This window comes from Arvicanthis niloticus, chromosome 23 (assembly GCF_011762505.2).
Source record: "Arvicanthis niloticus isolate mArvNil1 chromosome 23, mArvNil1.pat.X, whole genome shotgun sequence".
NCBI lineage: Eukaryota > Metazoa > Chordata > Mammalia > Rodentia > Muridae > Arvicanthis > Arvicanthis niloticus.
In genome coordinates this window covers 763,365-776,676 of record NC_133430.1, presented here as the reverse complement: position 1 = coordinate 776,676, position 13,312 = coordinate 763,365, and the positions used below count along the sequence as shown (strand labels likewise).

Genomic DNA, 13,312 nt, shown 5'->3' with positions numbered 1-13,312 from the left:
AAAACTGAAACTCAAGATTCAGTGGTGCTTATAACTCTTCCATTTTTCTTTTTTCTTTTAAAAGACATACTGTAAATAGTTCTGACTAAATATAATGAAGTATTTGTTGCTTCCAGATCGAAGTCCTGACTTCTAGCAAGGAAATAAGAGTAAAAATGATACCAAACTGAGACAAATATGGTTTTTAAATCTGGTTTTGCCATGCTGTGTGTGTATAGGGAGTGAGGAAACAAGAATTTCTATATGAGCTATTTGGAAGGAATAAATTCATGGGTGAATTAGAAGATAAAGCTGTCACGTCTACTCTATATTTGGACTCAAAACATATGTTTGAATTCCTCAACATCAGCATACATATTTAATGTCATTATTTTTGTTATAATATGTATTACTATATACATACATACATAATATATACTAATATGTACCATATTAGTATGTATACTAAAATTTGATTTATTAACACATGACACATGGTAATACATAACTGTTACATATAGATGGGATACAGCAAATTTTACCAAACAAGTTAATCATTGGCAATAATGATCATCTATTTTCCAAATAGGAGAAACATTCTGGAATTTTACAGTCTTGTGTCTTAAAATTCTAGAATGAAGGGGTCAAGACAGGAAAAAGAAGCTGAATTTAAGAGACTATATAATTGGATAGAGCAAAATATTATATATGCTATACATGCCAGGATAAGAGGATCTACAAAATATTATTTTCAGACAGTTCTCAGTTCTTTAAATGCCCTACTTTAGAAGAAACAGCAAGGAGACTGGAAAGGAGGATGTTAGGGATGGAAGATGTAGTTGTATGGCATCTTTGGGATATTTTGAAGATTTGCTTCTCAGCAAATCTTTGGGAGAATCACAGAATGGTTTGAGAAGGGTAGCATGATGTGACATATTTTACCAGGCAGTGAACAAAAGGTGGTATGGTCAGTGTAGTTGAGACATTCATAATAATCTGATGGACAGTTATGTGTCTCTGGATCAGGTGTTAGCATCTGAGTAGTAATAGAGTCTGTATTCACTTTGGAGAGAAAGAATAATAGGATTCCCATTACAATAAGTATGAAAGTAAAAGAGAAATGAGGGCTAAGTACAAGACTACTGCCTCGAGGAATTCAGTAAAAGAGACTGACACTGACTGGGAAGAAAAAAACCCTGAGGAGCATTCCAGGGAGAAAGAGGGAATATGTTTGTGATTAGACTTGTTCACTATGAAATCCTTATTCAGTGCTTCAAGTTGAAGGAAAGAGGCAGGTGGACGAGTTTAATGTGAGGCTCAGAATTGGTTGTAAAGATTTGTTTGCTAATCAAACAAGGCTCAAAACTGGATAGTATCTCTTAATGAGAGGACAGTCTTGAGACATGTATTCCCTCTTGTATAGAAGCTGGGAAGAATAGGAAAGGTCTCTGAGTGAGGTGGGAAAGGAGCAGCATCAAGTGGGATTTTCATCCTAGATACCAAGTAGAAAAAAAGTGTTTCATAAAGTAAGACAAACTTCCTCCCTCAAGAGTTGCTTGTTGGGGAAATGATTACTTAGTCAGGCCATGTACAAATGATAGGCAGTCTGGCCAATTATTTCAGTGGGACATGGAGCAAATCAGGTTCATATTTTAACATCACATGACCTATAGGTAGAGTACATTGTAAGGTTCACACATTGTCTATCTAACTTTAAAAAGTGACAAATCAAGATTGCACATAGCAGACATCTTATAACCATAGCTAATGATTAGAGAGAAAGTCCAAGAAAATAGCAGAGATATTGGCCTAAAGTAGTCCAGCCACTAAACCAATGCCAGCAACCCTATCATCCTCATCAAAGTTGTCAAGAGAGGGGAAGGGCTAGCTGCCACAGTCTATCACCATACTGAGAAATATTCCACAGTCTGGCAATTTTCTGTAGATGCAATGGGGTCTATACTGCTTCTGACCTTCACAGAAACACATCTAGAGCAAACATTCCAACTAGATAGCAAAACCACCCGAACTGTGAGGTCAAGTTGGTCTAGGGGCAGAGCTGTCTTTAAATCCATCAAATGGAGGAAGCTATGATACTCATAGAGAGTGGGCTGGGGTGCACCCTTACACTCAAATATAAAGAGGGCATCGCTCACTACATGTCTACATCAAGACAGTGACATGCTAGAATTTGATATTATATACAATTGTATCAATATCTTCAAGTTGTGTTTAGCATGATCTAATATATGCATTTATGTATGCTTTTATGAATATGTATAAGTTTATACATTCAGCAACTCTAGAATATTGGATATGTACTTAAAATGTTTAAGAGATGGTTTACGAAATGAAACTTATGATAATACCTGAGTTTTTTTTTTTTTAATTTTCATGTTTGGTTTGATTTTAAAACTTAATATACATTTTTCTTAGGACTAGAAAAAAAGCTTTAGGAAAGAAAAAATGACACATAAGTGTTTGTACACAAAGTCATAATGTATGACCTTTCTACATATTTAAATCAGATTAGCAGACTTGGGAGGTATGTGTTTATAATTTTATTCCTCTTAATGAAAGCTCAGTTATTTGCTTTTAATATAAAAGGACAACAAGACATCCTTCTCTTTAATGTCTAAAGTCTATGACAGGGCCCCTTTCCAAGTTTCTTCTCAAATCCTTGTTATTTTTTCTATGGTTGTTTACTGAAGACTGCAGGAAGTTCTTGTTCCACAAATCAATAGAGACTTGTGCTTTCCAGGGCCATTACTGACAGCAACTCTTATCCCTTTGCTTCTCTGCATCCTGCTGCACCTTTCTGTATCCAGTCTTTAATTTTAATATCAAACAGTCACTGGCTGTGATTTTATTATAGCTTTCATGAGGCATATGATATTCAGGAACTATGTCACAGATTCAAATGTACAAACTACACCTCAGTCGATCACTGCTCTGGGATAGGCTTCTGCAGAGAATATCCTCTACAAGCCATGACTTATGTATTGTCCTACACATTGCCAGAATGCCAAACAAGAGGGATGTCTCAGATAGCTTCTTGTTTTACTTTCTGCTTGTTTTTCAGGGGGACTCCAAACTTTTCTGCATTCTGCCTAATTTATTATGCCCTTGTAGGACTCAGATGAACACTTCAAAACAAAAACCTTATTAAATTAAAACATTGACAACTTTTTTAATGTATGTAATGATTCTTATTACTATAATGCCTCAAATCTCTCTCATCACCCTTTCCTAACCTTCCCCCACCCATAGAGGTCCCTTTTCAAGATTTCTACCTTTTCGTTTTATTTTGTGACCCACTATGCTTAAATAAAGCTGTCTGGGTGTTCATGGGTTTGAAATGATCCATTAGAGCCTGGTAAGTTTATTTATTAGTGGATATGAAACTGAAGACAATGACAGTCTCTCTCCTAGAATACATTGGTAGCAAATAGTTCCATCAAGGAAGGGTAGAGCACCATGTCTTGTTGATGTGTGGTCAACTATTGATAGGTCTATTTTTGTGGTGTAGGCCCAGTGCAAGCAGCTGGAGTTACTGTGTGATTATGGTTGCAATGATTGTGTCAGTCTTACAATATAGTATTTGGCAGCTCTTTTGCCAATCTTTTACCTCTTACATTATCTCTTTACCTATGTTCTCTGAGCCAAAAAGGAAGGAGTGGCATAAATATCTTGCTTAGAACTAAATACTCAACGATCTTATTCTTAGCACCTTGACCGACCATAATTCACTTCATTAGCCACCATTCATTGCCAAGTCTAGCTTCTGTGGTAAGACTGAGGGTAGCATTTGTCTATGTATATAAATATAAATATTTAGAATGTTGGTTAGCACCTTGTCAATTTAGTAAAACAAATTATCATTTAGGGCCTACGACCTCTTTAGCCATGTGTTTTTGACTAGATTTACAGTACATGTATAAACTCCCTCATAGTCCAATTATTGACTACTTGGCAACCTCCATCACAGTTGTGCTACTACTGCTCCAGTGAACACATCTTGCCTTCCAACTTAATGTTGTAGTTCATAGTTTTCCTCCTCTAGTTGCCTGTTGCTGCCCCAGATCTGTTTTTCACCTGAGGGTATCCAGGTACATTGCTTACTGTATCACACTCATATCAGGACTGGACTAGAGGGAGTGAAGTTTGGCTGGGCAGGCAGATTAGTCAGGATCTCAGTAGGCAAGAGTGAGGGAGAAACAGCCTTCTCTGGAGGCAGTTTTCAGTAAAACAGCTCTCGTTATTGGGGGTGGGGGAAACAAGGGCTATATAAACTTTGGGGAGTGCGTAGGGGTTTTGGGGAGAATGTGCATCATTGGCTGGGTTGAGTTGATGGGAATGCTTCATTTGCATGAAGAGGAATTCCAGGTGCTTTCTGGATATGTCTGTATAAGGAGACAGAAAGTTTATCCTGAGACTTGGCCACCAGGCTATATGACCCCTCTTCAAGGGTAGCAGAGGTGGGGGTCATAAGGCTTCTGTGAACTGGAAAATGCAGACACAGAGCAAGGAGGAAGCAGTCCTAGTCCTGCCAGTCTCAGGACAAGATTTTAGGATGTGAACATGTTTTGACCTCACTCTTGTTCAGAACTAGCTCCCTGAGTCTCATGGCTTTCCAGCCCTACAGCCTGTATAACACATTCCGGCACTATGAAAGCCAGCAAGAAAGAAGCTTCAACTTAATTACAACCTTAATTCTCTATACCTTGTAATGAAGATGTACTCTCAATCACTATTTCTCAGCTCTACTCTTTGGATCAAGGTATTAATCTCTGCTGACAGAAAGTATTTCCTTATTACGTCAGTGAAGACTTGTTTGAGCTTAATTTCTGTGTGATTAACAAATAATTATGTCTAATTGAATGATTTTTTCCCAATATAAGGGCATAGGACAGACTGTACAGTAATTGCTTAGAAATTTAAACACATACAATGTCATGTACAAATACACACACACACACACACACACACACACACACACACTCATTCTGATTAAATATCTGATTTGGATTAATGCAAAGGAAAGATTATGTTTGAGAGTCTGGAGACCCAGGGTATAGAACTGGTCACCATTGCTTCATGAGAGCCTACAGTACTCAGTGACCAATGCTATCTTGGGGTTCCCTTTTTCACAGTTGTATTCCTATCCCACTTTGATCAGACATAATTACTATGCTTGCTTGTCTTTCTCAAACCTTATAGCAAGGACCATGATAGAGTTAGAGTCCCAGTTCAGAACTCCAGAAGTACTTTGCATATTGGCATTCTAGAAGCCTATTTCCACGTCAGCTGCCATGCCTACATCTACTGGATGGTAAGCTCCCATAGAACCTTCTAGTCCCCAGCAGCTGTTTTCCACCATCTTTGGGAAAGGCCATTCAAATAAAAAGTTCTATTCCTAGATATTTTCTCTTTGTCAAGAAAATTCCTGGGGTTTGGTATTTGTCTGAATTCTAATTAGACTTGCCTTTGCCCAGCCTCCAGTCCCCAAAGCAGAAGGGATAGTTGAATTCGACCTCCCATTGAATCCCCAATAAGAACTCAAAAGACAAATACTCATTGCCAAAAACAAGGGCTGTGTTTTTTTTCCCCCAGAGACAACATATTAAGAAAGTTCAGTCCTCTTGTACACATGCCTTGGATAGAACTCCGGACCTAAAAATAACTCTGACAGGATTTGGCTGTGGAGCATCTGATTCCCTTCTGGGCCTGGCTTATTTCAGAAGTCACCTCATTAGCTTTGCTCAATGCTATCTCGGCTATCCAATGATGGTACCAGCTGTACTTGAGTTACTTTTACACTTTTCTAATTAAAATTATTTAATAAAAAATATTGTAAGACAGAAGGTGTACTATGATAAGATGGTTGTTCCCCACCTCCTGATCTAGCCATTCTTTCAGTTTGCACTTTTCAAATGACAAGTTATAGACAGGGCTAAGAAATCTCCATCCTTAATCTTTTGTCTTCCTCCAACTCAGCAATGACCACTATTTCAGATATGTTGGTTATATATGTTTATTGTTATTATTACATGTCTTATGTGTCTATTAGCACCAGGGATTTTGTCTTAGTGTTTATATAAGCAATAAGAACAAATGTTAAATTTAATCATCTCTCCATAAATCATGATGGATATATATTCGTAATATTCAATTAAATATATGACTATATATAGATTATATGTAAAGCATAATAGTTAATTAAAAATAAAAAACTTTTTTTAATTGAAAGAAGGAGGGTAATCAATCATGTTTTTTTTCTTACTATTGCATAGCAAATAATACATCCAGTTAATGTGACCAGACCATATTGGTACTACCTGTTTTTGAAAATAAATGAAAACAGATATGAGATTACATTTGTTTTCAAATTTTTAAAACTTGAATGTGAAAAAAAATCAATGTATCTTCAAGAAATTCTGAGATGGTTGGAGAGATGGTTCAGTGTCAGCTGTCCATACTCTTCTTGCAGAAGACTTGGGTTTGATTCTTAGCATGCTCATCTGGCTAATTGCAACTGCTTGTAACTCCAGCTCCAGGACTATTTGATGCCTCTGGCCTCTGCAGGTATCAGCAATCACAATGAATATACTCCTGTCTCACAGTCACATAGTTAAAAATAATACAGGTAAACACACGACAAGAAATAGTATAAAAATACAGTTTTTCCTTCCTGTGAAATCACATGGTTAAAACATGAAGACAGGTGTGAGCATCATGGAAACAGGTGCCTAAATTAGCAAACATAGATTTGGGTTTGGGAACTCCAAAGGGCACATTTAGAATACCCATTAACATGTAGAAGTTTTGAATTTGCTTCCTGGTCTGGGTAGGTTGCTAATACAAAAATACTAACTTGGCTATTAGGGACATTTTATTACTGTCAAACATATAAACATTTTGATAATGTAAAATGCAGATGAAATGATGCTGTAATGATTTGGATGTATCTGTATAAAGAAGAAAGACACAACCATTGGTTTGAATTGATTCTTCTACTTTATTGTTCTTTTTTTTCAATTTCAAAGTTTGTGTGTATTTCCTATGCAAAATAAGGAAGATAGAGAAAACCATGAAGAGAAAAATTGCTCATTGCAGCTTTTATCACTTTTAGTTGATTTGTTGAGGGCAACCTCCTATACAGTTCATCTCTAACTTTGTTATATGTCATAATTTGAAGTTATAAAATACATCATTATAATTAAAAATTTTAGGCAACAGGCATATATACACATGAAAAGTCTTCTATTCTAGAGGTTTGGGGGGGTACCTTGATGGTAAAGAAATTACCTACCACTTGTAAGAGTTCACTTTCCAGCACTGTCTTTCCCAAATTGTCTTTCACTAGCAACACTATTTGACAAAAATTTTCTTTTCATTATTTCAACAAAGCATGTATTATATTCCTCAGATACTTTCCATATGAGCTTTTAAAAGCAAAGGGTATCCTGTTATGCTTTTCAACTTCTGTGGTAGCTAGATTAATCAATGTCCTCCAATGAAGTATGCCTACTAGAACTAACTCTGAAGTCCTTGTCCATGCTGCCCGAGCATGACCAAGCATCTTAAGTTGGCCACTGAACACAAGCTCACTTGATACAAGCATAGTTTGATATGAATGTGCAACTGTGACAGAGTTAAGCTGGTCTAGACTTCTAGATGAGGGCAATCTGCACAGAAGAGAATTAAGGTTGCACTGCATCACAGCCACCTGATAAATTGAGTCAGATCTTGAGTGGTCCTGTTCCAGGCCAGCTGCCAGCTAAATTATATGCTCAACCAACACCCCAAGCATCAGTCCAGAGAGTCTGGAGGCATGATAAAAACTGACCTTAACCTGAAGTGATTTGTTATTTATATGACAACATCTAAAGCAATAGTATCAGCTTATTTTTATCCTTCTTAGTCTTTTAGTTTCTGCTTAGTGTTTATTTTTGTAAATATGTAGCCATTTACTAAATTAGTTCTCTCCTCATGGACATGTTTGGCTATTTGTATGAGTAACATAGAAATGTGCAGTATACTTATTATCAACACTATCAAATACCTTAATTAATAAATATTTTGTAGTCCTTTGAGTATTTTTTTTGAAAAAAAATCTATTTATTTTCATTTTATGTGTATGCAGATGTATATCTATGTATCACTTATGTACCATGTGGTTACTGGGAATTGAACACAGGTCCTTTGGAAAAACAGCCATTACTCTTAACAGTTGAACTGTACGATCTCTCCAGTCCCCTCTGACTAATTCTGAATGTAAGACCTTAAAAAATACCTTTGAGAAGAACAAACCTGAAAACCCAAGAGCAGAAAACAAAATTCATTGCTTGTCCTAATCATCCAACACTTCTTTCAGCTGAATCCACAGACAAGCATACCTACTTTATCTGGCTTTTTCTGACATCAAAGTCCTGTGTGTTTCTTAATCTTGGTACTCATCTCTCTGGAGACAAGTCATCTTTCTTAGACAAGATGGCATTATTCCTTTCTGATTTTGGCTTTGTATAGTACTTGGAAGAACTAAAGAAGAAGGAATTTGTAAAGTTTAAGGAGTTCCTCAGACAGGAGATTTTGCAGTTGGGGCTGAAACAGATTTCTTGGACAGAAGTGAAGAAGGCATCTCGTGAAGACCTTGCCAACTTAATGTTGAAACATTATGAAGAGAAGCAAACCTGGGATATGACCTTCAACATTTTCGAGAAGCTCAACAGGAAGGATCTCATTGAGAGGGCACAAAGAGAGATTGCTGGACACCCAAAATTATATCATGCTCATTTGAAGGTGAAGCTGACCCATTATGGTTTCAGAGCATTCAGCATCAGTACTCAGGATTTCTTTAAGCAGAAATTCACCAAGGATGACTGTGATTATTTTGAGAATCTTTTCCTATCAATGAGAACGGAAACACGGCCACACATGGTGTTCATGAACGGTGTTGCTGGAATTGGCAAAACACTGATGTTGAAGAAGTTTGTGCTTGCCTGGTCAGAAGATCTGGTGTCTCAGAAAAAATTTTCCTACATCTTCTACTTCTGCTGTTAAGATGTGAAGCAGTTGAAGACAGCTAGCCTGGCTGAACTGATCTCCAGAGAGTGGCCCAGTGCCTCATCTCCCATAGAGGAGATCCTATCAAAACCTGAGAAGCTCTTATTTATCATCGACAGCTTAGAAGTGATGGAATATGATATGGATGAGCAGGAATCTGAGCTGTGATAACATGATAACTGCATGGAGAAGCAGCCAGTGAATGTACTGATAAGCAGTTTGCTCAGGAGGAAGATGCTCCCTGAATCTTCTTTCCTTATTGCCACTACCCCAGAGACATTTGAGAGAATTCAGGACATAATTGAGTACACAGATGTGAAAAATATAAAGGGATTCCAGGAGAACAATATTAATACATATTTCCACATGTTGTTCCATGATAAGAACAAAGCCCAGGAAGTCTTCAGCTTGGTGAGAAAAAATGAGCAGCTGATCACTGTATGTTAGGCCCCTGTGCTCTGCTGGATGGTGATTACTTGTCTTAAAAATGAGATAGAGAAAGGAAGAGACCCCATCCCCATTTGCCGATGTACCACCTCTCTCTGTATACCACTCATATCTTCAATTTGTTCACTCCCCAAAGTGCCCAATATCCAAGTAAGAAAAGCCAAGACCAACTGCAGGGCTTGTGTTCTCTGGCCGCTGAGGGCATGTGGACTGACACATTTGTGTTTAGTGAAGAGGCTCTCAGGAGAAATGGGATCATGGACTCTGACATCCCTACACTGCTGGACATTGGAATGCTTGGAAAGATCAGGGAATCTGAAAATTTTTACATATTTCCCCACCCATCTGTCCAGGAGTTCTGTGCTGCCATCTTTTATCTGCTAAAGCGCCATGATGACCACCCTAGTCAGGATGTAAAATGTATAGAGACACTCATGTTTATGTTTCTAATGAAAGTCAAAGTATGGTGGGTTTTATGGGGCTGTTTCATCTTTGGCCTTTTACACGAATCAGAACAAGAAAAGTTAGAGGTGTTTTTTGGCTACCAGTTGTCCCAGAGAATAAAAGACAAATTGAATCAGTGCCTGGAAACCATAAGGGGCAATGAAAATCTTCAAGAAAAAATTGATGGCATGAAATTGTTTTCCTGTCTGTTTGAGTTGGAGGATGAAGCCTTCTTAGTACAAGCAATGAACTGTATGGAAAAAAATATGTTTGTGGCCAAGGATTATTCTGATTTTATTATTGCTGCCTACTGCTTAAAACACTGTTCTACACTGAAGAGACTATCCTTTTCAACCCAAAGTGTCCTGATTGAAGAACTAGAAAAAAGCTATATGGAAAATCTACTCACCTGTTGGAGTCTGTGCTCTGTGTTCGTAAAGAGTAAAGACATCCAGGTACTCCAAATAAAAGAAACTAATTTAAATGAGCCAGCCTTTCGGTGTTGGGGGCCGACTTTTAGCAGAAAGCGGCTATCAGCTTTGCAGCCATCTTGAGCCATATACCCTGACATGAGACTTGGATTACAATAGCCTACAACAGCTGAGAACACTCCAATAATCTTGGTTTAGATACCTTGAGATTAAAGGTGCATGAGATTAAAGGTGTGTGAGATTAAAGGTGTGTGACTTAGAAGTATAGAGATCAGAGTTAGAGACAAGACCTAAGGGCATGATTAAAGGTGTAACTTAGAGGCGTGGCTTAGAAGTCAGACTATAGAAGACAGAACCAGAGATCAGAGAATATAGACTGAGATCAGAGACTATAGAGGGATCATCAGAGACGAATCTCAGACATTAGGTAGAATCTGCCGTCACCCTCGCTCTTGCTGAACCCCAGACCTGAAGACCGGAGTGGCAGCTTGAGCCTGGATACAGTGGCCGCCCAAACGTGGGTCGGCCAGGGCCTCAACATTTTGCCTGGGCTGCAACATTTCGGGTCTTGTATGAATCTCTGATGAACCCCAGCTTCACCCTTAAAAGACTTATGGCAAATAATGTGACTTTCTTTGGTGATGTGTGCATGTTCTTTGAGTTGATTCAGAACTGCAGTTTAGAGTACTTGAACCTCAGCTGCTCGTTCCTCTCCCACAATGAGGTGAAACTGTTGTGTGAAATCTTGATCCAGGAAGAGTGCAACATAAAAAATCTGGTGGTAGCACAGTGTAACCTTTCACCTGACGACTGCAAGAACTTTGCCTCCGTCCTGATGAGCAGCAAGATCTTAACGGATCTTAATTTGGCATCCAACTATGTTGGCCTGGGGATATCTTCACTGTGCAAGGCTTTGTGCCACCCAGACTGCATTCTGGAGAAGTGAGTGTTGGGCAACTGCTCCCTCAGTGAGCAATGTTGGGACCACCTTTCTGATGTTCTTAGGTGGGACAAAACTCTGAGGCATCTAGACATCAGCTTCAATGACCTGAAGGATGAAGGACTAAAGATTCTCTCTAAGTCTCTGACTCTCCCAGACTGTGTCCTGAAGTCACTAAGTATGCTATATTGTCATATCACCTCTAGTGGCTGCCAGGACCTGGCTGAAGTCTTGAGAAACAACCAGAACCTGAAGAGCCTGCAGGTTTCACACAATAAACTAGGAGACACTGGTATAAAGCTGCTGTGTGATGCTATAAAACATCCCAATTGCCACATAGAGGATCTTGAGTTAGAAGACTGTGAGATAACTGGTGCCAGTTGTGAGGACCTTTCTTCTGCTTTTATCCAGTGTAAGACCTTGAAGATGTTCACCCTAGATGGGAATGCCCCTGAAGTCAATGAGGTGGTCTAGACTTGATAAAACAGCAAAAATGTTCCCTTCATGTATTTGGATTACAGATTACTGACTTGTTAATGAATCCCAGGCATTTCTGGTCTCTGAGAAAAGGAAACATCCTTGCTTGAGCATTGGAAGCAGTGTATAAGCAGAAGCAGACAACAAGGGTGGACATTCTGATGCAACAACCTTGGGTGTATTCTAACCTCAAACTTCTTCCAGAAGAAAGAGAAGAGGATCTTTATTTTGTCCCATTGTATAGAAAAAAAATCATACAGGTTACCAACATTCCAATGAGATGTCATTTCTTTGTACCTCATTAAGATGTTTTCCTGCAAGATAGATGTGGCTTTTTTGTTTGTGCTACAGTTTCAGACAGGGCTTTCAAAGTCATGCTAAAATGACTGCCTTATAATGATATTTTTTCCTACATTGGATTCTTTAGCACCCAATAAAGTGTTAAGTAGCTTTAAAACAATTCCTTTGATCAAAGTTAGGCATTTTGGGGGTGACTGATAGATTCTGCTATGTAGAGGGAGATTCTGAAGTTAAACCCATCTTTCCCAATTGATTCATGATTGCCAATAAAGAAGGCCAGGGGCCAATTTCTGGGCAGAGGGTCTAATAGGACTTCTGGGTCCTAGGAGAAAAAGGGGAGACGCAAGGAAGGAGAGAGGCTTTTTCTGCCATGCTTTGGGGAAGGGCACAGCTATTATGTAAGGCCTCGGGGTCAGCTAGGGCCTGCGGCCTCTCGAAGCAGAGGCCAAAGATGTTTGGCAGGGGCTGGTGGAACAAGCCACTAAGTTTAGGGCTGGAGGAGAAATGGAGATAATAAATTGGTAAGGGCACACCTTTCCAGGCGGGAGTTATCTGTGTCCAGCATTTGTGCGATTGGAGGCAAGCTATAAAGTGGCAAGCTGTGTGTGTGTGTCTTTTATCCATGGATTCAGCCCTTGGGTTAGGGCTGATGGTCCATCCCAGAGCTAAGCCAGAAGGAACAAAGGGAGCTGGGTGGGGCTTATAGCACGGCTGTGGTCTCAGGCAAAGGTGGTAGAGTGATTTTTTAAAAACTGCATGCAACACTGCTAAATTTACCCTCAGTAAGAGATAAAATATCTTCATTCTTCATGGTGGGTGCTCAAGTTCATTTCTGATTCTGCGCTAATACTGTGACCAAAGGTAATTTTAGAGAAGGAATGGTTTGTTTTTGTTGTTGTTTTTGTTTGTTTGTTTTGTTTTTGTTTTGTTTTGTTGTTTTGTTTTTTTGCTTACAGGTTATAGTCCATTATTGAAAGAAGCCAAGGCAGGAACTTAAAGCAGGAGCTTGAAGCAGAATTTAAAAAGGAACACCATTTACATTCTAAGCCCAACTGTCCAGGGATAGCACTGCTTACAGTGAGCTTGGCCCTCCCATACCACGTAGCAATTAAGAAAATTCCTCACAGACATGAGCACAGGCTAGCTTGCTCTGATAATTGTTCAGTTGAAGTTCTCCCTTCCTAGGTGACTCTAGATTTGTGTTAGGTTGACACCTGAAGGTAACTAT

General features: G+C 38.8%; 1 pseudogene; it reads left to right on the top strand.

The window, feature by feature from the left end:
- The first annotated feature begins 8,472 nt into the window (after positions 1-8,472).
- LOC143436669 (NACHT, LRR and PYD domains-containing protein 4A-like) lies at positions 8,473-11,914 on the top strand (annotated as a pseudogene).
- Positions 11,915-13,312: the final 1,398 nt, after the last annotated feature.